Source organism: Rhinopithecus bieti, unplaced genomic scaffold (genome assembly GCF_001698545.2).
Source record: "Rhinopithecus bieti isolate Rb0 unplaced genomic scaffold, ASM169854v2 scaffold_13704, whole genome shotgun sequence".
Taxonomy (NCBI): Eukaryota; Metazoa; Chordata; class Mammalia; order Primates; family Cercopithecidae; genus Rhinopithecus; species Rhinopithecus bieti.
This window is the reverse complement of record NW_016808231.1, coordinates 1,635,316-1,662,351: the sequence shown is the minus strand read 5'-3', so window position 1 is coordinate 1,662,351 and position 27,036 is coordinate 1,635,316. Positions and strand designations below refer to the sequence as shown.

At 49.5% G+C, this 27,036-nt stretch overlaps 1 protein-coding gene across 2 annotated transcripts in view; it reads right to left on the bottom strand.

Moving 5' to 3' along the window:
* The window catches only part of LOC108538345 (nucleolin-like), a 54,825-nt gene continuing 27,789 nt past the window's right edge, over positions 1-27,036 (bottom strand). The window contains exons 7-8 of one of the 2 annotated variants that reach the window (XR_001888051.1): positions 1,238-1,460; positions 1-271 (exon numbers count right to left, since the gene is read on the bottom strand). The gene's annotated coding sequence lies outside the window, so the exon portion shown is untranslated. Of the gene's footprint in view, positions 1,461-27,036 lie in introns of both variants that reach the window. The other variant, XR_001888050.1, reaches the window with a different exon arrangement.

The window sequence follows — 27,036 nt, the reverse complement described above, 5'->3', positions numbered from 1 at the left end:
GGGTTGTTTGCTATGTTTGGCCATTACAAACTGCTATAGCAAATATTCTCACTTGCTTTATTTTACACAAATCATATCTGTAGAACAGCTGGGTCAAGGGTATGGCCTTTTACATTTTCATAGATGTTCTCCCAAGTGCTGTCTTTGGTTGGGGTTTTCCATGGCGGTTCCAGCCAAGAGCGATACCACCTCCTCCAGCCGGCTCAGGTTATCTGTTGCCCCTGAGCTCCAAGGCTGGGAGACAGTGCTCCACGTTTTAGCAGAGGAGGAACTAGATGGTGGGGAGAGGTTTGAGCATGGCTCTAATTCTTGTGGGGAGTGTGACTAGTCTCACACACCAGCCCAGATGCTCCAGGGGTACCACTGCCTTGAGTGGCTACTGGCTGCTTCTTCAGGCCTGCATGGACCCAGCCCAACTCTGCCTGCTGCTGTGGCCTGGCTGCTCCCCACGATACCTGTGTAGTGAGGCACCCACTTGGGGCACCCATGGGCACTTCTGGCCCCTGAGACCCATTTGGCCATAGTGGGCCTCATACTTGTGCTAGAGTCTGACAGCCCACTGGAGGGGGTCTGCAGGCTTCCAAGGATTACCTCCACTTCCCAGGACTGGGCTTCTAGGAAGTAAGTGTCTTGGTTAGGCTCCAGCCAGCCAAGAAGAATCACATTGGGTATTTTAAAAAGAGGGAGCTTAGCGCAGGGACGTGGTGACACGAGGGATAGAAGTGCTGAGAAGTTGAGGGGACTGAGCAGGAAGTGGCTGCCCCCCACTCCAGGCTCTTCCACGGAAGGCTATGATAAGGGCCCGGGCTGACGCCAGGGAAGCTTCAGAAGGTCAGGAGGTGGGGACAGCCTGTGTCTCCCCTGCTCCTCCCCCTGAGTTGCAGGTGGGGCTGGCCAGACCCAGCCAGCATCCAGCTCACAAAGCCTGCAGGGTGAGTCCCTGCCATGGAGGCCGAGCAGGGCAGGGCTGGGCACCCCAGCTGGCCGGGAGGGAGTTCACAGCCTCCAGAGCTTCCAGAGCTTCAGGTCTGCCTGAGTGTGGAGGCCTGGGGTGTCTGCTGTGAAGTTCCTTTTACCAGCCCAGCCTCCTTCTGTCTTTTGGGTTCGCTGAGGCCTTTGGATACTGCCCAGAACTTCCCCAGCACTTTCCCCCAGATGTCAAAGGGGGACCCTAAGTTCTTTCTCCCTTGCCAGGCCTTGCTTGGTGTGTTAGCAAGTCTTCCCCTGCAGGAGGTACCTGTGCCTCGGGGTCCCAGGGGCCAGAGCCAGAGAATCCAGTCTTGTCTTCCTGAGGCAGCCCGTGAAGCTTCACCTGTTCCCCCACAGGTAGAGTCGGCCCCTTGCCAACAACCGCAGGCCCCTGAGTCCGCTGGAGGAGGCTGTTGCGGGCCCCAGATCATCGCCCTTCCAACTTCCCTGCTGCACCTACCAGGCCTCTCCATCCAGGAGGTTGGGCCCTGCTGGAGAGAAATCTGTGATAATGCAGATTTGGGACCTCCAAATGCCCGGCCCTCCCAGCAGCCGCCCGGGTAGCAGCCCCAGCTGCTAGCCCAGATCATCTTCCAGGAGCTCCTGACCGCTCTCATTTCCCTCTCCCCAGCCTCTATGCCAAGCCTCTTCCCTCAGGCACTTCATCTCTCCTTCTCTGCCCTCCCTGTCAACAAAGTTACCCTGTCTTCTCCTTCACAGGGAAGGACAGACCTCCCAGAGGGATTCCCACCCTCTGATTTACAAACATTCGCAGACAGCCTGAGCATTCCCGGCCACCACAAGGCCCCAAGGAAACCAGAGTCTTTCTCTGTATCACCCTTTCCCATGTGCCAGCGAGCCCCTCCTCACCCCCTCCTGGGGGTCCCACTGCAGTGATCTCCTCGACTGCCACCCGCCCTTTTTTTGTTGTTGTGTATTGGGGTGTGTGTGTGTGTGTGTTTAGACTCACTCTGTTGCCCAGGCTGGAGTGCAGTGGTGTTAACACAGGCTCAAGTGATCCTCCCATCTCAGCCACCCAAGTAGCTAAGACTACAGGCGTTTGCTGCCACGCCCAGCTACTTTTTGTATTTTTTGTTTGTTTGTTTTTGAGACAGAGTCTTGCGCTGTCGCCCAGGCTGGAGTGTAGTGGCGTGATCTCGGCTCACTGCAACCTCCATCTCCTGGGTTCAAGCGATTCTCCTGCCTCAGCCTCCAGAGTAGCTGGGACTACAGGTGTGCCACCACGCCCGGCTAATTATTTTTTATTTTATTTTATTTTTTTGAGACAGAGTCTCACTCTGTTGCCCAGGCTGGAGTGCAGTGGCCAGATCTCGGCTCACTGCAAGCTCCGCCTCCCGGGTTTACGCCATTCTCCTGCCTCAGCCTCCCGAGTAGCTGGGACTACAGCCACCCGCCACCTCACCCGGCTAGTTTTTTGTATGTTTTAGTAGAGACAGGGTTTCACCGTGTTAGCCAGATGGTCTCAATCTCCTGATCTCGTGATCCGCCTGTCTCGGCTTCCCAAAGTGCTGGGATTACAGGTGTGAGCCACCGCACCTGGCCTGCCACCTGCCATTCCAATACCTCCTTCCCTTCCATTGCCTTTTGCAGGAACAAGCTCCTGGGAAGAGCTGACAACAGTTGCTCCCAGCTCCACCAGGAACCCCCAGGCTCCCAGCCCCTGCAGGTGCCCTCCAACCCTGCCTCCTGCAGACACGCTGTTTGTCGCTAGCCAGAAGGACGCCTTGCAGACCTTATCTCTCATCTCTCTTGACCCTTCTGCAGCTTCTGTCTCTTGACCGCATCCTCCCTTGGAGCTTCCCCTCTGCCTCCCTGACACTTCTCTCCCCTGGCCTCCTTCCTCTTTGCCTACCTTCTTCCTTTCTCAAAGAGTGTTTCCACCTTTCTCTCCCCTCGACGTTCTCTCACTGGTAACACCCTTATCCAGTGGCCTCAGCTACCATATGTGTGTACCCCCCGCTACTTGGGGCCGCTCCTCCACAGCGGCTCCACCTTCCCGTGGACAACGCCATCTGAAGGTGCCTAAATCAGGGTCTCTTCAGGAGCAACTTTCTTCCTCATTAACCCAGTGGCTTGGCAGACATCTCCCTTTGGTGCCCTATAAAACTTCAGACTCCAAGTAGAGTGTCCCACTCTGAATTCAGCCTCTTCCTCCACCCCTGAACTGCTGTCTTTCCTACCTCAAAAAAGGAGAGACAGCTCCCAGCTTGCCTAGCCAAAAGCCAGGACGCTGTCTTAGTCTGCTGGAACTGCTATAACTTTAGACAGGGTCCTTTATAAACAACAGAAATGTGTTACAGTTCTGGAGGCTGGATGTCCAAGATCAAAGCACTGGCAGATCTGGTGTCCGTGAGGGCCTCTCTCCTAGACGGTGCCCTTTTTGCTGCTTCTTCGAAGGCAGAAGGAGCCCACAGGCTCCTGTGAGCCCTTTTTATAAGGACATTAATCCCATTCTCAAAGGTGGAGCCCTCAGGAGTTAATCACTTCCCATAGGCACCACCTCTTCATACTCTTGCCTTGGGGATTAGCTTTCAACATATGAATTTGTAGGGGACACCAGCATTCAGATGGTAGCATTGTCTAGACCCTGACCTCTCCCTCAGCTCCCAGACACCCCGGCCTGGGCTTTGAGTGTCTTCAGAGTGGGTCCACTCTGCTTTCCACCGCCCCTCTCCTACTGCCCCTGCTCAAGTTCCTGCCTGGATTAACCCAGCCGTTCCCAGTCAGCCACCCTGACCTGTCTTGCTCTGTATCTTAACCTACCACGTGGCAGTCACGTCAGTTTTCCTCAGCAGCAGATACAAACACATTATTTTAATGAAGGGATTTCAGTGACTTCTGACAGCCAGCAGGAGAAAATCCAAGTGCCTCAACCCACACTGAAAACCCCTTCCTGAGGCTGGTGGCTCACTCCTGTAATCCCAGCACTTTGGGAGGCTGAGGCAGGTGGATCACGAGGTCAGGAGTTCAAGGTCAGCCTGGTCAACATAGTGAACATCCGTCTATACTAAAAATACAAAAATTAGCCAGGTCTGGTGGCGAGTGCCTATAATCCCAGCTACTTGGGAGGCCAAGGCAGGAGAATCATTTGAACCTTCAACCTCACTGCGGAGGTTGCAGTGAGCTGAAATCGCACCACTGCACACCAGCCCGGATGACAGAACGAGATTCCGTCTCAAAGAAAACCCCTTCCTGCTGCAGAGAGGGGTCTAGGGTGAGGTAAGGCACTTGCCTCAGGTACAACATCTAAGGGACACCAAAAAAATCATCAAAAATAATATTTCAGTGCAATATTATTTAATTACTGGGAAAAATCCATGATGAACAAAAAAGTCAAATTGTATTTATTATTTTTGAGGCAGAATCTCACTCTGTGGCCCAGGCTGGATTGCAGTGGTGCCACTTTGGCTCACTGCAATCTCTGCCTCCCGAACTCAAGGGATCCTCCAACCTCAGCCCTGCAAGTAGATGGGACTACAGGAATGTTCCACCATGCCAGGCTAATCGTTTAATTTTTTGTAGAGATGGAGTCTTGCCATGTTGCTCAGGCTGGTTTCAAACTCCTGGGCTCAAGTCATCCTCCCTCCTCAGCCTCCCAAAGTGCTGGGATTACAGGTGTGAGCCTCCATTCCCAGTCAAAATCGGAATTTTATTTTGTGTATTTTCCCCCCCTCCCAGACGGAGTCTCACTTTGTTACTCAGGCTGGAGTGCAGTGGTGCGATCTCAGCTCACTGCAACCTCTGCCTTCCTGGCTCAAGCGATTACCCTGCCTTGGCTTCCCAAGTAGCTGGGACTACAGGCGCCCACCACCATGCCCGGCTAATTTTTTTTTTTTTTTTTTTTTTTTGAGACGGAATCTCGCTCTGTCACCCAGGCTGGAGTGCAGTGGTGCAATCATGGCTTACTGCAACCTCCGCCTTCCAGGTTGAAGGGATTCTCCTGCCTCAGCTTCCTGAGTAACTGGGATTACAGGCATCTGCCACTGTGCCTGCCACCACGCCTGGCTAATTTTTGTATTTTTAATAGAGACAGGGTTTCACTATGTTGTCCAGGCTGGCCTTGAACTGCTGACCTCAGGTGATCCACTCACCTCGGCCTCCCAAAGTGCTGGGATTACAGGCATTAACCACCACGCCCAGCCTAAAATCAGATTTTTAAATGAACACAGATCACTATCACTGACATTTCTTTTGCCTCAGGATGCACTGTGGCTTGCACAGCACTGTCACTGATTGTGTCATTTAAAATTTGATATTTTGTTCATCATGGATTTTCTTGCATTAATTTTTATTTTTAAATATTGCACTAAATATTGATCACTGACTTTTGGGACCTTAAACTCTGTATGCAAGACAACTGCCTCACTTGTCTCACCCTAGCCCTGGTCCTGTGCCCGGACTCCAAGCCAATTGGACTATCCGTCTTCTTCCAGGGGGCCCTCTGGGCCTCTGTCCCGCCTCCACCTCTTCTTGTACTCCGTCCCCTGCCTGATATGACCCCCTCCGTCTCCAGCCTCCTGGTTGTCCTTCAGGACTAAACCACCTTCCTGGGGTCCTCCCTGTAATCCCCAGGCTGGGTCAGGTCCTCCTCTCTGTGCTACTGCACCAGCTGCACAACACTCATGGGTAAGCATGCTCATGCGTGTCTCCCCACTCCACTGTGAGCTGCTGCTTTTTTTTTTTTTTTCCAAGAGAGGTGGGGCCAGGTGCAATGGCTCACACCTGTAATCCCAGCACTTTGGGAGGCCAAGGCGGGTGGATCACCTGAGGTCAGGAGTTCGAGACCAGCCTGACCAACATGGTGAAACCCCGTTCTACCAAAAATACAAAAATTAGGTGGGCGTTGTGGCATGCACCTGTAATCCCAGCTACTCAGGAAGCTGAGGCAGGAGAATCACTTGAACCCAGAAGGCAGAGGTTGAGGTGAGCTGAGATCGCACCATTGCACTCCAGCCTGGGCAACAAGAGCGAAACTCTGTCTCAAAAAAAAAAAAAACGCTGGGCGTGGTGGCTCAAGCCTGTAATCCCAGCACTTTGGGAGGCCGAGATGGGCGGATCACGAGGTCAGGAGATCGAGACCATCCTGGCTAACCCGGTGAAACCCCGTCTCTACTAAAAAATACAAAAAAAAAACTAGCCGGGCGAGGTGGTGGCCGCCTGTAGTCCCAGCTACTCGGGAGGCTAAGGCAGGAGAATGGCGTAAACCCGGGAGGCAGAGCTTGCAGTGAGCTGAGATCCGGCCACTGCACTCCAGCCTGGGTGACAGAGCCAGACTCCGTCTCAAAAAAAAAAAAAATAAGAAGAAGGAGAAGGAAGAAAAGAGAAGAGGAAGAGGAGGAAGAGGAAGAGGAAGAAAGGAAGAAGAGGAAGAGGAAGAAAGGAAGAAGAGGAAGAGGAAGAAGGAAGAAGAAGAAGAAAAGAAGAAGAAGAAGAAGAGGAAGAAGAAGAAGAAAAGAAGAAGAAGAGGAAGAAGAAGAAGAGGAGGAGGAGGAGGAAGAGGAAGAAGAAGAGGAGGAAGAAGAAGAAGAAAGAAAATAACAGTTGTTGGTGAAGATGTGGAGAAATTGGAATCCTTATGCATTGCTGGTAGGACTGTAAAATGGTGCAGCTGCCAGAGAAAACAGTAAGGCGGTTCCTCAAAAATTAAAAATAGAAGGCCAGGCGCAGTGGCTCATGCCTGTAATCCCAGCACTTTGGGAGGCCGATGTGGGTGGATCACTTGAGGTCAGGAGTTTGAGACCAGCCTGGCCAACATGGTGAAACCCCATCTGTACTAAAAATGCAAAAATTAGCCGTGGATGGTGGCGATTGCCTGTAATCCCAGCTACTCTGGAGGCTGAGGCAGGAGAATCGCTTGAACCCGGGAGGTGGAGGTTGCTGTGAACCAAGATTGTGCCAGATTGTGCACTCCAGCCTGGGTGACAGAACGAGACTCAGAAAGAAAGAGATAGAGAGAGAAAGAGAGAGAGAAAATAAAGGAAATCCAATCCGACACACGCTACAATGTGGATGAACTTTGAAGACATTGTGCTAAGTGAAATAAGATAGTCACACACACAAAAAATACTGTATGATCTCACTTAAAGAAGATATCTAGAGTAGTGAAACTCAAAGAAACAGAAAGTAAAATAGTAGTTGCCAAGGGCTGGTGAGATGGGAGGCGTTTAATGGGTACACACTTTCAGGGGTGTTTTTTTTTTTTTTTTTTGAGACAGCGTCTCACTCTGTCACCCAGGCTAGAGTGCAGTGGTGCAGTCCTGGCTCACTGCAGCCTTTATCTCCCAGGCTCAAGTGATCCTCCCACCTCAGCCTCCCAAGTAGCTGGGACTACAGGTCTGCACCACTACGCTCATCTAATTTTTTCTTTCTTTCTTTCTTTTTTCTTTTTTTTGGTAGAGACAAGGTCTCTGTATGTTGCCTAGGCTGGTCTTGAACCCCTGGGGACTCAAGAAATACTCCCGGGCTGGGCACAGTGGCTCACGCTTGTAATCCCAACACTTTAGGAGGCCAAGGCGGATGGATCGCTTGAGCTCAGGAGTTTGAGACCAGCCTAGGTAACATAGCAAAACCCCTTCTCTACAAAAATTACAAAAATGTTGCTGGGTGCAGTAGCTCACACCTGTAATCCCAGCACTTTGGGAGGCTGAGGCGGGTGGATCACCTGAGGTCAGGAATTCGAGACCAGCCTAACACGGTGAAACCCCATCTCTACTAAAAACACAAAACTTAGCCAGGCGTGGTGGCAGGCACCAGTAATCCCAGCTACCGGGAAGCTGAGGCAGGAGAATCGCATGAACGTGGGAGGCAGAGATTGCAGTGAGCTGAGATTGCGCCATTGCACTCTAGCCTGGGCAACAAGAGCAAAACTCCACCTCAAAAAACAAACAAACACAAACATTAGCCAGGTATGGTGGCGCATTCCTGTAGTCCCAGCTACTTGGGAGGCTGAGGTGGGAGAATGGCTTGAGCCCAGGAGACGGAGGTTGCAGTGAGCTGAGATGGGGCCAGTGCACTCCAGCCTGGGCAACAGAAAGAAAAAAAAAAAAAAGAAAGAAATCCTCTCACCTTGGCATCCCAAAATGCAGAGATTACAGGCATAAGCCACTGTGCCCAGCCCGAGAGTTGCAGTTTTGCAAGATGAAAAAGTTCTAGAAATAGGTACACAACAATGTGACTATACTTAACACTACTGAACTATATGCTTAAAAATGGTTAAGATAGTACATTTTATTTAATTTTATCAAAATATTTATTTCATAGATACATCTAATACCATATATAAAATTTTTTAAAGATAATTTAGTGGTGGCCCACTCCTGTAATCCCAGGACTTTGAGAGGCTAAGGTGGGCAGATCACTTGAGGTCGGGAGTTCAAGACCAGCCTGACCAACATGGTGAAACCCATCTCTACTAAAACAAAAATTAGCTGTGTGTGGTGGCTGTAATCCTAGCTATTCAGGAGGCTGAGGCAGGAGAATTGCTTCAACCTAGGAGGCGTAGGTTGTAGTGAGCTGAGATGGCACCACTGCACTCCAGCCCGGGCGACAGAGCGAGATTCCATCTCAAAAACAAAACAAAACAAAACAAAAATAATAGTAATTTAATTTTTTGCATAATAAATACATTCAAGAAACCAAAAAGTATAAAAGGTGCCAGGTGCTGTGGTGTGCCTATAGTCCCAGCTACTCGGGATGCTGAGGCAGGAGACTAGCTTGAGACCAGGATTTCAAGGCTGTAGTGAGCTAGATCGTTCTTTTTTTTTTTTTTTTTGAGATAGAGTCTTGCTCTGTCACCTAGGCTGGAGTGCACTGGTGTGATCTCGGCTCACTGCAACCTCCACCTCCCAGGTTCAAGCAATTCTCGTCTCAGCCTCCCGAGTAGCTGGGATTACAGGCATGTACCACCACACCTGGCTAATTTTTGTATTTTTAGTAGAGACGAGGTTTCACCATGTTGGCCAGGCTGGTCTCGAACTCCTGAGCTCACGTGATTTGCCTGCCTCAGCCTCCGAAAGTGCTGGGATTACAGGTGTGAGCTACCATGCCCTGTCAAGCCAGATCATGCCTGTGAATAGCCACTGCATAGAGAGAACTTATCTCAAAATAAAATAAAATAAAATAAGACAGTTAAAAGTCTCTCTCGCACTTGTCTCTTCGATTTTCCTGGTTCCTACTCCTCTACCCAGGTAACTGCTTTTAAAAATGTGTTAATCAGCTGGGCATGGTGGCTCATGCCTGTAATCTCAGCACTTTGGGAGGCCAAAGTGGGCGGATCACTTGAGGTCAGGAGTTCGAGACCAGCCTGATCAACATGGTGAAACCCCATTTCCATACAAAATACAAAAATTAGCCAGGCACAGTGGCATGCAACTGTAGTCCCAGCTCTGTGGGAGGCTGAGGCAGGAGACTCACTTGAACCCGGGAGATGGAGGTTGTAGTGAGCTGAGATTGTGCCACTGTACTCCAGCCTGGGTGACGGAAAGAGACTCTGTGTCAAAATAAATAAATAAAAAAAAATGTGTTAACCATAAAGGACAAAAGGCATATAATTATCTCAATAGATGCAGGAAGAGCTCACAAAAACTGACACCCTTTCATGTTTAATAAAAAGCAAAACACTGAACAAAACAGTAGACAGGTACTTCCTCAATCTGATAAAGGGCATCTACAAAAACATGGAACCCAGTGTGAAAGACTGAAAGCTTTCAGATCAGGAACAATGCAAAGGTGTCTGCTCTCATCCCTTCTATTCAAATTGTACTGGGGGTGCCATCCAGGGCAATTAGGCAAGAAAAAAAAAAGAAATAAAACTATCTTTATTTGTAGATAACATGATCTTGTGTATAGAAAATCCAATGGGATACACACACCAACACAAAACTATTAGAGCTAATAAAAAGTTCAGCAAGATACAAAAGATACAAAATCAATACGTAAAAATCAAGGATATTTCCATCAATAGCAATGAACAACCAAAATTGAATTAAAAAAACAATTCAATTTACAACTGCATCAAAAAGAAACGTTATACTTATAAATAAAGTTAACAAAAGAAGTGCAAGACAAACATTGAAAACTGCAAAACAACATAGAAATAAAGACCTAATAAATGGAAACACTTCCCATGTTCATGGATCAGAAGATTTAACTTTCTTAGGATGGCAATACTCCCCAAATTAATAAACAGATTCTATACAATTCCTGTCAAATTTCAGGAATTGATTTTTATGGAAATCAACAAGCTGATCCTAAAAATCAACAAGCTGATCCTAAAATTTATCTAAAAGTTTAAGAGACCCTAAATAGCCAAAACAATCTTGAAAAGAATAAAATTGGAAGACACACTTTTCAACTGCAAACCTTAACTATAAGACTGTGTGGTACTGGCATAAGGATAAACATATAGATAAATGGAATAGAATTGAAAATCTAGAAATAAACACATACATTTATGGACAATTGATTTTGACAAAGGTGCCAAAATAATTCAATGAGGAAAGAACAGTCTCTTCAACATACAATGCTGGGGCGACTGAATATCCAATGAAAAAGAATAAAATTGAACCCCTACTTCATACCATATAGAAAAATTAACTCAAAATGGATCAGCAATATAAATGTAAGAGGTAAAACTATAAAACTCTTAGATGATAATATATGCATAAATATTCCTTACCTTGGATTAGGCAATGATTTCCTAGATATCACACCAAAAGCATAAGCAACAAAAGAAAGCAGAAGCACCTTGGACTTCAGGAAATTAAAACACATTTGTGTTGCAAAGGACATTATCAAGAAAATAGAAAGATTAACTGGAATAAATGGCAAAGAAAAACATGAAAAGATAATCTACAGAATAGGAGAAAATATTTGAAAATCATATATCTGATAAAGAGTTAATATCCAGAATATAAAGACCTACTATCTGATGACAAGAAAACAAGTAAGCCAATTGTAAAATGGGCAAAGGGCATTTTTCCAAATATATACAAATCATGAATAAGAACATGAAAAGATACTCAACATTATTAGCCATCAGGGAAATACAAATCAAAACCACAATAAACTACATCTATCCCAGCTACTCTGGAGGCTAAGGCAGGAGGATTGTTTGAGGCTAGGAGTTCAAGACTAGCCTGGGCAACACAGCAAAACCCCTGTCTCAGAAAAAAAAAAAAAAAAAAAAAAGCTACATCTTCACACCCAGTATAATGGCTATAATTAAAAAGTCAGCTAAGGCTGGGCACAGTGGCTCACACCTGTAATCCTAGCACTTTGGGAGGCTGAGATGGGAGAATTGCTTGAGCTGAAGAGTTCGAGACCAGCTTGGGCAACATAGTGAGACCCCATCTCTGCAAAAAGAAAAAGAGTCAGTGAAAAGCAGATATTGGTGAGGATGTAGTAAAACTGGAACTTTCTTTTTTTTCTTTTTTTTTTTGAGACGGAGTCTTGCTCTGTCACCCAGACTGGAGTGGAGTGGCACAATCTTGGCTCACTGCAACCTCTGCCTCCTGGGTTCAAGTGATTCTTCTGCCTCAGCCTCCCGAGTAGCTGGCAGTACAGGCACGTGCCACCATGCCTGGCTAATTTTTTGTATTTTTAGTAGAGACAGGGTTTCACTGTGTTAGCCAGAATGGTCTTGATCTCCTGAGGTGGTGATCCACCCGCCTTGGCCTCTCGAAGTGCTGGGATTACAGCCATGAGCCACTGAGGCCGGCCGAAATTGGAACTTTCGTATGCTGCTGATGGCAATGTTAAATAGTGCAGCTGCTTTGGAAAACAGCATGGCAGTTCCTCAAATGGTTAAACACAGAGTTGCCTTACAATTCAGCAAATCTCCTCCTAGGTATATAGCTAAGAGAAATGAAAGCACATGTTCATACAAAAAAACTTGTCCACAAATGTTCACAGCAACTTTTCTTTTTTTCATGAGACAGTCTTGCTCTGTTGCCCAGGCTAGAGTGTAGTGGCTTGATCTCAGCTCACTGCAATCTCTGCCTCCTGGGCTCAAGTGATCCTCCCACCTCAGCCTCCTAAGTAGCTGGGAATACAGGCACTTGCCACCACACTGTGCGAATTTTTTGTAGAATTGAGGTCTCACTGTTTTACCCACACTGATCTCAAACTCCTGAGCTCCAGCGATCCTCCCACCTCTGCCTCCCAAAGTGTTGGGATTACCGGCATAAGCCACCACACCTAGCCCTGCAGCATTATTTGTAATAAAGAAAAACAACCTAAATGTCTATCAGCTGATGAATGGATAAACAAATGTGATCTATCCATACAGTGGAATGTTACTTAGCAATAAAAAAAAGTACTGATCTACAACATAGATGAACTTTGAAAACATGCTAAGTGAAAGAAGCCAGATGCAAATACCAAATATTTTATGATTCCATTTATATAACATATCCAGAATCAGCAAATCTGTAGACAGAGGGCAGATTAGTGGTTGCCGGGGCAGAGGGGAATAGGGAGTGACTGCTAATGGGTATAGGATCTCTTTTTGAGGTAATAAAAACATTCTAGAATCAGATAGTTGTGATGGTTGTGCAACTTTGTGAATATACCAAAAAGCCCCACTTAACTGTACCCTTAAGAGGGTGGCTATTATAGTTATGAATAATATTGTAATAAAATTTTCATATTAAAATGTATTAACTTCAAGGAGAAATACAGCTCTCACTGGACGAGGACTGGATTAGTTGCAGACCTACAGCAGAGGCTGAATGAGAAGGTAGCTTGGCAAACATGCAATGCCAGTCGATTCTACCTCCACAGGAGCTCCAGAATTTTAACCGGTCTCACCACCTCCACACTACCAGGGCAATTTGGTCCACTCCCAACTGCCCCGACTCTCTGCCCTCCAGCCTCACTGGCTATCTTTTAAATCTTCGATTCACCTAGCCACACTCACACCCAGCGCCAAGTCTCAGTTCTGCCTCTAAAGACATGAGGGTGAGCATTTGACTCCCACCACCTCTCCGCCCCCCATTACCAGCATCTACAATGCTCCCCATGGAGGATTCGGGCCTAGTCTGGTGTCTGGCACAAGACAGGAGCTCCACAAGCATTTCTGGAGTGAACTTGAGAATTGGGGAGAGCCTTGTAGAGGAAATGCCATTTCAGGTGGGCCTGGAAGGGCCGTGGGATCTGTTAGCCAGGTGGGGGAGAGGAAAGCGCTGTAGGCAGCTGGTGAAGACTGGGACCTTCGGAGCCTTAAGGGAGACTGAGGGGCTTGAAGACTGAGGATCCCAGTCTTATCCAGGGGAGAGGAAGAGGTGGCAAACGGGACTGGAGAGGCAGGTAGGGGTTTGAGGGACTGAAGTCCAGTGGGAGCCACTGAACAGTTTTAGGCCAGAGGGTGACACGATCTTCTATAACATTTTGAGAAGATCCCTCTGGGTGCTTCATGGAGGCTGGATTAGAGCATGAGCTTCGGAACAATGAAGTGGCTGTGGCCACTGCCCAGGGGACATGGAGAGTCTAGAAAGGAAAAGCTCCCTTCAGATCCTCCTGTTACAGGAGTCAGCAGGTTCCCTCCAGGAAACACCTCCTGCCATTGCATGTTGTTTTGTTTTTTTTTTTTGTTTTTGTTTTTTTGAGATGGAGTCTTGCTCTGTCGCCCGGGCTAGAGTGCAGTGGCCAGATCTCAGCTCACTGCAAGCTCTGCCTCCCGGGTTTACGCCATTCTCCTGCCTCAGCCTCCGGAGTAGCTGGGACTACAGGCGCCAGCCACCTCGCCCGGCTAGTTTTTTTTTGTATTTTAGTAGAGACAAGGTTTCACCGTGTTAGCCACGATGGTCTCGATCTCCTGACCTCGTGATCCGCCCGTCTCGGCCTCCCAAAGTGCTGGGATTACAGGCTTGAGCCACCGCGCCCGGCCTGCACATTGTTAAATCCACTTCAGTATTCCCTTTTACCTCCTGTGTCAATCACCACCGTGGAAAGACGCTTAAGTAAACTGATGGTAACAACAGATTTGGTTAGATAGTAAGAAGTGAGCTTTAAAAGATAATAGGCCAGGCATGGTTGCTCACGCCTGTAATCCCAGCGCTTTGGGAGGGGTTAAGCTGGCAGTAAGCAGAACGATCGTGCACTGCACTCCAGACTGGGTGGACAGAGTGAGACACCGTCTCAGAAAAAGAAAAAAAAAGAAAAGAAAAGAAGGAGGCCGGGCGCGTTGCTCAAGCTGTTAGATCCAGCCACTTTGGGTGAGGCCGAGACGGGCGGATCACGACGGTCGGAGATCGAGACCATCCTGGCGAACACGGTGAAAACCGCCCGTCTTACTAAACAAAAATACAAAAAACTAGCAGGGTGATGGCGGACGCCTGTCAGTCCCAAGGCTACTCGGGAGGCTGAGGCAGAGCAATGGCGTGAACCGGGAGGCGGGAGCTTGTCAGTGAGCTGGAGATCTGGCCACAGCACTCCAGCCTGGGTGACAGAGCGAGTCTCCATCTCAAAAAAAATAAAAAATAAAAAAATAAAAAATAAAGACAAGAAAAAGAAATAATAATAAAATCAATAGAGGTCATGCAATATAATAGAAACTCTTGGCTGTAATGTGGATAACTGGAAAACTTCCCATATAACGTGTGACAAAATGTAACTGGAGGCCGGGCGCGGTGGCTCGAGCCTGTAATCCCAGCACTTTGGGAGGCCGAGGTGGGTGGATCATGAGGTCAGGAGATCGAGACCATCCTGGCTAACACGGTGAAACCCCGTCTCTACTAAAATACAAAAAATTATCCGGGCGAGGTGGCGGGCGCCTGTAGTCCCAGCTACTTGGGAGGCTGAGGCAGGAGAATGGCGTGAACCCAGGAGGCGGAGCTTGCAGTGAGCCGAGATCCAGCCACTGCACTCCAGCCTGGGCGACAGAAGGAGACTCCATTTCAAAAAAAAGAAAAAGTGTAACTGGAAATTGATGGGGCAGTGAGGAGGCTGGGGAGATGAAACAACTTTCATTTTCTTCTTAATAGGGTTAGAGTTTGCATTTGTGACTTTTTTTTTTTTTTTTTTTTTTTTTTTTTGGACAGAGTCTCACTCTGGCTAGAGTGCAGTAGTGCTATCTCGGCTCACTGTAACCTCCACCTCCCAGGTTCAAGCAATTCTCCTGCCTCAGACTCCCAAGTAGCTGGGACTACAGTCATGTGCCACCACACCTGGCTAATTTTTGTATTTCTAGTAGAGACAGGGTTTCACTATGTTTTGCCAGGCTGGTCCTGAACTCCTGACCTCATGTGATCTGCTGCCTCGACTTTCTAAAGTGTTAGGATTACAGGCGAGAGCCATAGCACCCGGCCTAACTATTGTGTTTTTAGTAAAGGTGGGGTTTCATCATGTTCGTCTTCAACTCCTGACCTCAAGTGATCCGCCCGCCTCGGCTTCCCAAAGTGTTGGGATTACAGGCATGAGCCATTCATTGCACTGGGCCTGCATTTGTGATTTATGTAATTTAAACATTTTGGATCAAGTGCAATGGATCATATCTGTAATACCATCACTTTGTGGAGCTGAGGTAGGCAGATCACTTGAGCCCAGGAGTTCAAGACCAGCCTGGCCAACAAAGCAAGATCCAGTCTCTACAAATAAATTTTTTTAAAAAAATGAGCTGGATGTGGTAGTGCACGCCTGTAGTCCCAGCTACTCAGGAGCTGAGTGGGGAGGATCTCTTGAGCCCAGGAGCTCAAAGTTGCAGTGAGCTGTGATTGTGCCACTGCACTCCAGCCTGGGCAACAGGGCAAGACCCTATCTTAAAAAAAAAAAAAAGAGAGAGATCGAAATGTTAAATTTATTTACTGGGGATTATTATTGTTGGCTTTTTGTGTCCGTGTTGGAATTTGAGTTGAAACAGTCAGACAACGCTGTTCACTACCTCTGGCAGCTCAGAGTTCAGCAGCTGCCCACTCTGCCTCCAGCTTCCCTCTGGCCCCTCCCCAGGGCTGGGGTGGGGTCCCACAGGGGAGCTCCAGCCCGGTGGCCAGTGGAGGTCAGAAAGAAACCAGAGCTCACCAGCGCCAGGGGTCCAGGGCTGAAGAAAAGCTCTTGGGCTGGGTTCCAAGTGGGCAGGGGGCTCAGCATCTGACTGTTGGGCTGTGTCCCTGTACCCATCAGCCCCCTGGAACCACAGCGCTTTTCCTGCAGGGGCCCAAGTTTCACTCACCAACCTTTTTTTTGGGTGGGGGGTGGGAACGGAGTCTCCCTCTGTTGCCCAGGCTGGAGTGCAGTGGCAGAATCTTAGCTCACTGCAACCTCCACCTCCTGGGCTCAAGTGATTCTTCTGCCTCAGACTCCCAAGTAGCTGGTGTTATAGGCGCCTGCCACTACACCTGGCTAACTTTTATATTTTTAGCAGAGACAGAGTTTCACCACATTGGCCAGGCTGGTCACGAGCTTCTGAGCTCAAGTGATCCGCCCGCCTCAGCCTCCTAAAGTGTTGGAATTACAGGCATAAGCCAACATGCCCTGCTCACTCACCAACCTCTTCAACACCCAGTTTAGCACTGCTGGTCTCACGAAGAAGCTGCCATGAACACACAGCTCATTCCCTCCCTCAGGTGGAGACAGGATGACACAGAGGCAGGGGAAAAGTTGGAGCTAGGGGAGGTAGGTGCAAGTGGGCAAAGGACCCAGCGTAGGGGCAGGGTGAAGACAAACTGCCCGTGTCACTATTCTGCACGAAGCTGCATCTGAACACAAGGCAAGTCCCTGCCCTATTCTCCACCTGTTCTCCTGCTGTTTTTCTCAGACAGTAATTAATCTTCCAAGCAGCACGTTATCCGTGGGAGAAAACTGTGGCCTCTGATGTCTTTGGTCCTGGGTCTAACTTGGGAGGCTTTGGGCAAAGTGTCAGGACACCTTTCATCCCAAGTGGCTGGTCAGCATGACTTAAACAGTTCAGGGGGTTCACTGCAAAGTTCAGCCCTGCAGGCCCGGCTTGATCCAGCAGCTCACAGGTGTCACTCTGCAGCCATCTTCCTGTCTTTCTTTCCACTTCTGTGTCAGCGTCATCTCAGGTCAGCTTTCATCATGGTGGCAGAATGTCTCTTGCTGTGGTTCAAGCAATGAACCTCATGCCTACACATCTTAGAGTCCAGAGGGAACTAGAAAACATCTTTCCCAGAAGCTATCTCCCACAAAAGAGTTCCCCAGACTGTCCCTGGATTACAGCCCCTCCCTTGTGCCCAGGCAAGGTAGTAGTTATGGTAATGCCAGTGTGTTCCTGAGCCACCTGCCCCACCCCCAGCCCCAGGCAGTCAGCACTGGAGTGGGGGAGGGGAGACGGGTACCCAGAGAATGATCAATGATCAGGGGAGAACTGGAGAACAGAGAAGGGTCCTGGGAGGCCGCTCTGTTGCCTCTGCAGCCAGAAAAGTCCTTTTTTTTTTTTTTATGACGAAGTCTCACTCTGTCACCCAGGCTGTAGTGCAGTGGTGCGATCTTGGCTCACTGCAACCTCCGCCTCCCGAGTTCAAGCGATTCTCCTGCCTCAGGCTCCTGAGTAGCTGGAATTACAGCCTGGCTAATTTTTGTTTTGTTTTTAGTGGAGTTGGGGTTTCACCATGTTGGTCAGGCTGGTCTCGAACTCCTGACCTCAGGTGATCCGCCCTCCTCAGCCTCTCAGAGTGCTGGGATTACTGGCGTGAGCCACCGCACTGGCCAGAAAACTCCAATTCTTAATTCATTTCCTCACCTATAGTGGGGGTCATCATCTCCACCTTGCTAAGGCACAGGACAGTTTAAGAGCGACAGTAACGTGCTGCCACCGTCACGGGTGCTGTAGCTGATGTGAACTCCTGCAGAATGCTCCCTCCCCGCCTCTTTTCTCTTCTGCGAAGGTACGGTCCGGGTCACCAAGCCGCTTGTCCACTCCACACAAGGTCCTTCTCTCCGAGGGGCGCGGCAGGGGCCCGAGTTGGCCAGCAGGTGGCAGCGCCGCGGCAGTCCGGGTTTGGCACAGCTCGGGAGCGGCCTCCGGGGAAGCAAGGGGTCAGGCCTCTCCAGGCAGCCCCCAGAGCCCCGCGCCTCCCTGGGCGCCCGACTCGCAGATACAGCAGGGCGGGTTCGCGGGTGTGCGGCCTGCACCTGGCGGGGCTCCGGGCTTGGCTGTAAGCTCTGCTGTCGCCATCTTGTCTCTGAGTTACTGCTGAGCAGGAGCCCTGCATTTTCGTTTTGCGCCAGGCCTCTCAAACTGTGGTCCTGGGTGCCAGGACTCCTGCTGCCTCAGGATCCCGCCACTTTACTTCCCAGAAATGTGTTGAGCCTGTCCCTTTCCTGCCGTTGCTCAGCCTTCCCGGGGCTCCCTGACCCTGCTTGTCTCCAGCTCACCTGCCTTCCAGAATCCTGGAGAGGACTGGGACCCCACATGGGGAGGACGACGAACCCACGCAAGGAAAACGAGGATCCTGCATGGGCAGGGGGCAGCCATGGGGAGGAGGGGGGCCACGTGGGGATAACGGGGTCATACGTGGAGAGGAGGGGACCCTACAGAAGGCCTGGGTTGGGCAGTGCTGGGCTCTCGTGGGAGGGTCAGGTGGTGCTGCCGGCCGGCAGGAAGCCCTGGGTAGCGGGTGGCGGGCAGCAGGCCCCGGGCGGCAGGCCCCGTGCTGCCCCGTGGAGAGCGGAAGGCACGCGGCGAGGCCCGGGCGGGAGCCCAAGGCTGGAGGCCGGCCCTGAGAGTGCTTCCCGAGCAAACCCCGGCAGGAACAGAAAAGGCCAAAGTCTAGGAGCTCCGGGACTTCTCCGCGGTGGCAGAGGAGGGCTGCCATTGTCAAGGCGGCACAGAAGCCTCGGGTTCGGGGACCTTTGCTGGAGGAGCTGGGGTACGGTAGGGCGGGAGCCGCAGAGGCCTCAAGAGCGAACGGAAAGAGGCCGCGGCACCTGCGGAGCACAGTCCAGGCAGTTTGCCCAGGGCACGGGCCTCTCGAGTGTGCCCAGGAAGCGGACAGGGTGACCCGGGTTTCTTGGGTGGTCTGCAGGCCTCCCAGTGTCCGCTGTGCAGACCTGACGCCACCTGCCACCCGCAGGCGCTGAGACCCCGAGCCCATCTGCCCCTGGGTTGGCAGCCTGTGGGGTGTGGTTTCCCAGGCTGTCTTTTCAGCGGGTGCACAGGTTCCCGCCCTCCCAGGGTCCCTTCCTGTGGTCTGGACGTGGGGGCCTGCGGACCCAGCGTGGGGGCGCTGTGGGTGACAGAAGGTGGCAGGGCAGAGGCGGCTGCAGTGTGAACTCAAAAGCATGTGGGGGTGGGGGTGGGGCAAGAGCAGTCGGTGGTCTGCGTCTGCTCTGTGACTTCCCGGCTATACGACCCTGGGAAGTTACCTCACTTCTTTGAGGCTCAGGCTTCCCTCCTCTGTAAAATGGTAGAATAGGATCAACGACTTTGCAGGATATCTGTGGGGATTCTTGATATACAAACCATATAAAACACCTTCCATAAGAGAAGGATGCTTTTCTGCCTAGATTTTACAGCCTCTATCCTTGTATTAAAATTGATTATCAAAATGTTTACTATTTCCCCTGCTCTTAGAAATAACAGAATCATGGCCGGGCATGGTGACTCACGCCTGTAATCCCAGCACTTTGGGAGGCTGAGGCGGGTGGATCGCTTGAGGTCAGGAGTTCCAGGCCAGCCTGGCCAACATGGTGAAACCTCATCTCTACTAAAAATACAAAAAAAAATTATCCGGGCATGGTGGCACGCACCTGTAATCCTAGCTACTTGGGATTCCCTCTTGTGAAAGGTGGGAGGGGGAGAAGGGACAGGAGAGGTAACACTTCTCTGAGTCCAACTCACCCTTGAACAACATGGGTTTGAACTGTGAGTCCACGTGTGTGCCTTGGCCACCCCTGAGGCAGCAAGATCAACCCCTCCTCCTCTTCCTCAGCCTACTCAATGTGAAGATGAGGATGAAACCCTTTATAATAATTCACTTACACTTAATGAATAGTAAATTTTCTCTTCCTTATGATTTTTCTTTTTGAGACGGAGTCTGCTCTGTTGCCCAGGCTGGAGTGCAGTGGCATGATCTTGGCTCACTGCAATCTCCACCTCCTGCATTCAAGCAATTCTCTCTAACTCAGACTCCTGAGTAGCTGGAACTACAGGCACCCACCACCATGGCTGGCTAATTTTTTTTTTTTTTTTGGTATTGTTAGTAGAGATGGGGGTTCGTCATGTTGCCCAGGCTGGTCTCGAACTCCTGACCTCAGGTGATCTGCCCGCCTCAGCCTTGCAAAGTGTTGGGATTACAGGTGTTAGCCACCGCGCCCAGCCTTTCTTAAAATGTTTTCTCTATTGTAAGAATACAGTATGTAATACATATAACATACAAAACGTGTTAATCGACTGTTCGTGCTATTGGCAAGGTTCCCAGTCAACAGTAGTCTATCAGTACTTGTGTTTTTGGGGAATCAAAAGTTATATGTGGATTTTCAACTACATGGGGGGTTGGCACCTCTAACTCCTGCATTGTTCAATAGTCAACAGTACATCTTTGTATAATTCTGACTTTTAGAACTATTTCTATGTTTCATAGTAAAAAAAAAAAAAAATTAAATCAAGGAATTGAAGAAGGGTGGTAGAGATGACCCAAAATGGAATACGAACAGAAACAAGTGAACCTGCTGTTTTACAAATGAATAACATGCACTCAGGCACCCTCGGGGAGCAGTAACCTATGTAGCTTCAGAAACAGTATTTTGTCTACATGCTCTACAATTAAAGGTGAAAAAAATTGCACAGTATTGTGCCATTGATAGAGGAGCACACATCTCACATTGAACTCCCATCTCTCTTTTTCACAGAGATGTGAGTTAGAAATCCATAAACTACTTGATGTGGATTCTGGCACTGAGCAAGTCCATATACTGCGGCTAGCAAGAGCCAGATTTCTCACCATCAGGAAAATGGGCTAAAAATAAGGAAAGGGGACAGACGCAGTGGCTTATGCCTGTAATCCCAGCACTTTGAGAAGCTGCAGCAGAAGAACTGCTTGAGTTCAGGAATCCAAGACCAGCTAGGGCAATATAGCAAGACCCCTATATCTACAAAAAAGATAAAACATAAAAAATTTAGCCAGGTGTGGTGGTGCACCCCTGTAGTCCCAGCTACCTGGGATTCTGAGGCAGAGGATCACTTGAGCCCAGGAATTCAAGGCCACAGTGAGCTATGATCGCACCACTGCAGTCCAGCCTGAACAACATAGTAAGACCATAGCTCTAAAAAATTAATAGAGAAGAGTAGGCTAGAATAAACATGGTGTTGGACTGGAACTGGAGACATCACTGTGAACTCCTGGTTTTTAAAATACAGATATAGAAAGAACTTTAGAAATGCACATGTGTGGACATGTATTTCCTAACTCTATCCACTGTAAGGGCCTAAAAGTACTAACACCTGAGACCAGTGAACTCACCCAGCACCCAGATCTTGTTTTCTGTTGTTGTTGTTTTTTGGTTTTGTTTTGTTTGAGATGGAATTTAGCTCTTTCACCCAGGCTGGAGTGAAGTGGCCCAATCTTGGCTCACTGCAACCTCCACCCCCAGGTTCAAACAATTCTCCTGCCTCAGCCTCCTGAGTAGCTGGGATTACAGGTGCACACCACCAGGCCAGGCTCATTTTTGTATTTTTAGTAGAGACGGGGTTTTGTCATGTTGGCCAGGCTGGTCCTGACCTCAGGTGATACACCTGCCTCGGCCTATCAAAGTACTGGGATTACAGGCATGAGCCACTGCGCCCGGCCAGATTTTGGTTTTGAATGCTGTTCTCAATAAAAGGCACCAAGACTCTGGGAGAAATGAATATTTCCAGGGCTATGGCAAGGAAAGTACAAGCTGAGCTTCCAACATCTTGTGGAGCCAAAAGGCAAAGCCTCTGACAAGCTGTGGGGAAAGGCATCAGAACATCAGCATGGAGGGGACAGCCTGCGAAGCCTTCAGAGAGGAGGGAAATGAGAAGAAGGAGACTTCAAGGGCGAGGAAAGGGTGGTGGTGTCAGATGTTGCTGAGAGTAAGATCAGATCTAAAATCCATCTTTCTAGAAGCTTTTGCTGCAGATGTCCCTGGTGTCCTTGAGAAGAGAGTTTTCATGGGGGGTGAGGAGGCACAACAGGTGTCACAGGTGCACGGAGTAGCTGTAGATGAAGAATGGCAGTCAGGGAATTGGGGGACTATTCCAAGACCTTTGGCTGTGAATGGAAGGAGAGGGCAGGATTGGAAGTGGGCACATGCTCAGGGAGAGTCTTGGTTCTGGATTCTCTTGAGAACATGGCAGCCTCAACAGGAGCCAAGAGCAGTAGAGACAGGCTAGCTGCTCAGCCAACCCATTCCCTCTTCTTCCTGGATGTGTAGCTGCAGTGCCTGCCCAGCCTCCTTGGGACTAGAGGTGTGGCACAGGACCATGAGTGGTGAAAACATATCTAAGCCTGGCGTGCACCAAGTGCTCCCACTTGTTCTCTCCTATCTACTTGCTGTAGTAGTAATTGACTCAGGGTAGAAATTTCTAGGGAGCAGGTGACAGATGGGCTGGGAAGACCAGAGATTTAGGGACAGTGGCAAGAGTGGTAAGTTGGTCCAAGTGAGATAGGATGCATCCTCCTTGTTCTCTCCTTTCTACTTGCTGAATGAGGATCTTTCCAATGACCCAGAACAGGACGGAGGAGCAAAACAGAGGAAGCCTGGGTCCCCAGATGACCACACAGAAGGCTGCCTGCCCAGGAATACCCCACTCTGAATGTAGCATGAGTGAGAAATAAACACTTACTGTGTTGCACTGCTAAGAATTGGGGTCCATCCACTATAGCAGGTAGAGTTAACCTAATAAACTGGTTAAGGACATTCTTGTACATCCATGCAATGGAGCACTACAGCTATAAAAACAAAGGGAGCAGCTGTTCATTACAGATACGAAATGATCTCCAAAATACTTTCAATGACAAAAAGCCAAGGTATAGGAAAATGTGTTATAGCTTGTTGCTTTGTGTCAAAAATCGGTAGGAGGCCAGGCATGGTGGCTTATGCCTGTAACCCCGGCATTTTGGGAGGCTGGGCCAGGCGGATCACGAGGTCAGGAGATCGTGACCATCCTGGCCAGCACGGTGAAACCCCGTTTCCACTAAAAATGTAAAAAATTAGCCAGGCGTGGTGACATGCACCTGTAGTCCCAGCTACTTGGAAGGCTGAGGGAGGAGACTCGCGTGAACCCGGGAGGTGGAGGTTGCAGTGAGCAGGGACTGCACCACTGCACTCCAGCCTGGGTGACAGAGCGAGACTCTGTCTCAAAACAAAACAAAACAAAATCGGTAGGAAAAGAATACATAATTCCTTGTCTTGAACAGTGGAAGACAAGCAGCCGCCAATAATATTGGCTCCTTCTATACAAAGGAACTGGGTAGCTAGATGATGAGTGGGAGACTTCCATTTGCACCCTGAATTTTGAATAGTGTCAATTTTATACATTTTTAAAAATAGAAATGTAAAGGGAGTGTGCCAGAGATGTGGGCATTTTATTACAAGAGCCAGTAGAAACAAAATTTCTAAAAACACAGAGAGAAAGCAGACAGCGGATAGAGGGAAGTCCTTGAGCCCTTGAGGGCAGGGGATGTAGAATGCAGCGTAGGGAGAGGGAGCTGCCATGGCCAGGAGGAAGGCCACTGAGGACAGGAGGCAGGCAAGCATGTAGGGTGAGTATATGGGAGCGGGAAGACGGTGGGGAGGTTTCTCTCAAATGGCTTTTATCAGGAGATAAAGTTATCTAATAAAAATGAGATGGCGGCTCTGACTCCAGGGAAGAACAGGAGGACAAGGGAAGTAGAAGCTTGTAGGGGAGCACTGCTGGCCCAGATGAGACTGGAGCCACAACCTTAGAATGAAATCAAGCTGCCCCTGAGGTGGGGTATCTGCCAGCACCAAAAAATAGGGGAGGAGCATGGGACATATATTAATTGACTCAGGGTAGAAATTTCTTTTTTTTTTTTTTTTCTGTGATGGAGTCTCGCTCTGTCGCCCAGGCTGGAGTGCAGTGGCCGGATCTCAGCTCACTGCAAGCTCCGCCTCCCGGGTTCGCGCCATTCTCCTGCCTCAGCCTCTAGAGTAGCTGGGACTACAGGCGCCCGCCACCTCGCCCGGCTAATTTTTTGTATTTTAGTAGAGACGGGGTTTCACCGTGTTAGCCAGGATGGTCTCGATCTCCTGACCTCGTGATCCGCCCGTCTCGGCCTCCCAAAGTGCTGGGATTACAGGCTCGAGCCACCGCGCCCGGCCTTCAGGGTAGAAATTTCTAGGGAGCAGGTGACAGAGGGGCTGGGAAGATCAGAGATTTAGGGAGAGTGGCAAGAGTGGGAAGTTGGTGCATGTGGGATAGGATGCATCCGAAAGGAGATTTTGAAGGGGACCGATAGATTTGGGAGAAAGTAGAGAAATCAGAGAGCTGGAGATGTTATTGAGGGGAAAAGAACCTAAGAATAGGGCAAGTAACTGAGTGAGGAGTTCCACGCACATTGTCACGGGAGAAGGAACATTTGTTCACGCCATTGGTCCGGGAGAAGGAACACCTTGTTCACGCACGTTGTCACGGGAGAAGGACCTTGTTCCACGCACGTTGTCACGGAGAAGGACCACTTGTTCCCGCACGGTTGTCCGAGAAGGAACACTTGTTCCACGCACGTTGTCATGGAGAAGGACACTGTCCACGCACGTTGTCGGAGAAGGAACACTTGTTCCACGCACGTTGTCACCGGGAGAGAACCCTTGTTCCACGCACGTTGTCACGGGAGAAGGAACACTTGTTCCACGCACGTTGTCACGGGAGAAGGAACACTTGTTCCACGCACGTTGTCACGGGAGAAGGAACACTTGTTCCACGCACGTTGTCACGGGAGAAGGAACACTTACAGACTTTTTTTTGTTTTTTTTTTTTTTTTTTGAGAGAGAGTTTTGCTTTTGTTGCCCAGGCTGGAGTGCAATGGCACAATCTCAGCTCACCACAACCTCCACCTCCCGGGTTCAAGTGATTCTCTTGCCTCAGCCTCCCGAGTAGCTGGGATTGCAGGCATGCACCTTTATGCCCAGCTAATTTGTATTTTTAGTAAAGACGGGGTTTCTCCATGTTGGCCAGGCTGGTCTTGAACTCCTGACCTCAGGTGATCCACCTGCCTTGGCCTCCCAAAGTACTGGGATTACAGGTGTGAGCCACTGCACTCAGCTCCACCTATGGACTTCTTAAGGCAGGTAAATACCTGGGACCTGAGTATCCAGGACCAGCTGGGAGGTTGAGGTCCCAGGAGTAGGGATGGAGAGAAGCCCATAAGCCAGGGGTCCAGGCTCTTTAACAAATGCCAGATAGGGGGCCAGGTACAGTGGCTCATGCCTGTAATCCTATCACTTTGTGAGGCCAAGGCAGGAGGATCACTTGAGTCCAGGAGTTCGAGACCAGCCTGGGCAACATAGCCGGACCCCATTTCTACAAAAATTTTTAAAAACTAGCTGTGGAGGCACATACTTGTGGTTCCAGCTCCTTGGGAGGCTGAGGTGGGAGGACTGCTTGAACCTGGAAGGTCAAGGCTGCAGTGAGCTGTGATTGCACCATTGCACTCCAGCCTGGGCAAGAGTGAGATCCTGTCTGGGGAAAAAAAAAAAAAAAAAAAGCCAGATAGGGTTCTAGATGACCACAGTTGAGTGGGGAAGGGTAGGGCCAGATGGCATGAGCCTCCGAGGAGCCAGGAGTTAGATGTGTGAGAGTGCAGCTGTGACACTGACTGCTTCCACTCCTACAGAAGAATGCAGCTGAAAGCAGAGCTCGGGCCTGTACCTCACTCACCCAGAGCCGAAAGGCTCAATCATAATGACCTGAAGTTCAGAGGCCCCTTGCCTAGCCAGTCTCCCCGTCCTTAACCCCAACTTTGATCTCCATGCCTGGACCCTCTTCCCACTGCCCTGCATTGTCATCGGCTGCACTGTCATCCTCAAAGTCACTCTATAACTTTAGTCACTCATCCTTTCCAAAATAGTCCCCAAGTTTCCTCTGCAGAAGAGCCTGGCCCTGCCCTGCCATCTCACTCATCCTCCAGAGGCCTGTTGTGAGAGCCCCCTGGTCCTCACCACCACACTCTCACCCACATTTATAGTCAAGTCTCTCTTATTAAAGGAGGGAATCTGAATCTGGGTTTGCCGTCTGAGTTGGCTTTCTCAGAGGCTACCAGAGCCACAAGACCTCACTGCCCTGCCCTAAAGCCACTCCGTCTTCACCTCTTTGCTCTGCTGCAGCTGTTGGAACTCAGTCTCACTCATTAGCAGTCCCAAGACTTCCGCACTGAGGCTGTCCTGAGGATCTCCAGAGGTAAGATCTGCCTCTCCTTCCCGGAATAGCTAGGGTTTTTTTCCAGCCTTCTATGAGCCTGGCAGAAAGGAAGAGGGACCTTGCATTGAGAAATCAACTCAGCCATGCTCACATGTTGCTGAGAGAACTCACCAGCTAGCAAAGCCCATCAGTGCACTCCTTGAGGAATCAAATAAACACAACCTGAGCCTGAAGACTAAAAGCTGTTTAGGGCTTACTGTTGAGTGGGAGAGGGAGGGCAGAGAGCAGGATACACTATGGTCCATCCACAATGCATTCAACAACATAAAATCGCACATCGAAAATTGAAAGAAGGCCAGGCAAGGTGGCTCACGCCTGTAATCCCAGCACTTTGGGAGGCGAGGGGGGCGGATTACCTGAAGTCAAGAGTTCAAGACCAGTCTAGCCAACATGGAGAAACCTTGTCTCTAATAAAAATACAAAATTATCCAGGCGTGGTGGCACATGCCTGTAATCCCAGCTACTCGGGAGGCTGAGGCAGGAGAATCGCTTGAACCTGGGAGGCGGAGGTTGTGATGAGCCGAGATCGCGCCACTGCACTCTAGCCCAGGCAACAAGGGCAAAACTCCGTCTCAAAAAAGAAAAGAAAATTGAAAGAAAGCATGCCTAAATATTTACAGGACTTTTCTCTGCTGAGATTACAAGTATTTCCCCAAAATTTCATTTTGTTTTTTTTTTTTTGAGAGGGG